The following is a 2057-nucleotide window of genomic DNA, read 5'->3' as shown; positions in this document are numbered from 1 at the left end:
CACGAACCAATCAGAGGGCTGCATTAGCGTCTTAAGACGGTCTTGAAATAAGAACCGACTATGAATACCGGCCTATGTTATGCTTATGCTTTGTTATGCATTTCATGTGTGAAGCCCTTTAGACCTGTCAGGGCCATTCCACACAAACTTGCAGAGCCACATAACCATATGGATAAAGAAAATTATCCAATCACATTTCTGTCATAAAGACAAACGTAAACTACGATTGAATGATTTTCTTTATGCATATGTTTATGCGGCTATGCAAGTTTGTGTAGAATGGCCCTTACACATGAAATGCATAACAGAGCATAAGCATAACATAAGACTACTGGACCAATGAGCATCTAGCATAATGTCACCATATTGATTTACATAAGATGCTCATTGGTTTAGCGGCTCTATGTTATGCTTATGCTCTGTTATGCATTTCATGTGTGAGACCCTTAAGACGTCGAAAAATCCGTAAAGACGAACTTTTTATGCTATGCAGACATCTTAAGTAGTAGATGGTAGCAGAACACTGAATGCTCTCCTGTTTGAGGTGATCCCGATTGATCACGGCTCGATTGGACACCACCAATCACAGCGACCGGTACTTAGGAGCTTTGTAGTCTCAAGCTCTGTGAGTGGCTCGTGTCCAATTGAGCCGTGTCTAACTGGGTGCCACCCACATCGTACGATGCACGTCGGATCTAGTCGTAGAAAATTGACCAATCGAGTATTCCTCTCATATTCTACTATGATTGGTTAATTTTCTACGATTTAAGACTCTACGACTGCTACGACTTCTATTGTAGACCCCGCTTTAGATAACAGAAATGCGACACTGAAGGGTATGGTCTGATTGGCTGTCTAAATCACGTGATCAGAACGCCATTTTAATTCATTACTGCGTATGATTAGAGTCCTAGGATTCTACGTATAGAGTCTAATGCTGGATTTACACTGCATCCGATGTGCGTCGTACGACGCTCTGCAACCAATCAAAAAACAGGATTCTGATGGATTTTGCTTCGTATCATCGGAATTTTGTTTTCTGATTGGTTGCAGAGCACGTACGACGCAAATCGAATGCAGTGTGAATCCAGCATAATAATGTATGTACGTATAATGTATATACTATTAAGTACATATTATAAATACGTACTATACTTTCTTCTTTTTCTAACAATTTAACTTTCCTTCAAAGCCATAAAGAATGAACTGCGAGATCCGTGTGTCAAAATGGTCGATAGGGATGAGAAAGAGCCCAAGGAGCAAAATCTATATGGATAACAGTTATAGAAATGTTATACGACTTTCTATAAAACTTTATGACTTTTCTTACAACTGTTTCGCAACTAAACAGTGCAGGCAGTAACGTCGTTGAAATGTTTATGTCAACAAAGTGGGGAATCTATACGACTAATTTCTGACGTTACATTAACCACATTAAAACTTGTAATATACTACTGTTTTACAACAAACCGTTAATGGATATAAAATAACATCTCAATGATTGTCTTAAATACCATGTACAAACGTTAATACAACTTTCTTCAATAATTATCAAAATTATTCAATAATTATTCAATAATTATTAAAATGATCAAAATTAAATATTTTTTTATTCTTATATTTTTTTACATCATGATATTCATTACGTTTGAGATGTCCCGAACATTTATACGCAAGTACATATTTATGAAAACGCATGTGGTTTCGACGGAGTTTGAACCTAAGACCTATGGGACGGAAATCTAATAGCGTATTTCACTGGCAGAACCGGTCCGCACTCAGTGCACATTAAAGCTGTTGTACATTAACCTAATCTGACTGTAAAAGTGAGAGATCTCAGTTAATAAAATACCCAATGTATATTTTATCAAATATCACAATAAAATGTATTAAGGATTTCGTGGTTTAATTTATTTCTATATTTTTATTAAACATACATTTTTATGTCGATTTGTGTACAACAGCTTTAAAGTGCACTGAGTGCGCACCAGCTCTGTTAGTGAAATACGCTATAACACGCTACGCTTGAGCGGGGTGATCCCGATTGACCACGGCTC

Source organism: Trachymyrmex cornetzi, unplaced genomic scaffold (genome assembly GCF_001594075.2).
Source record: "Trachymyrmex cornetzi isolate Tcor2-1 unplaced genomic scaffold, Tcor1.1 scaffold105, whole genome shotgun sequence".
Classification (NCBI taxonomy): domain Eukaryota; kingdom Metazoa; phylum Arthropoda; class Insecta; order Hymenoptera; family Formicidae; genus Trachymyrmex; species Trachymyrmex cornetzi.
Note: the sequence above shows the minus strand (reverse complement) of the source record.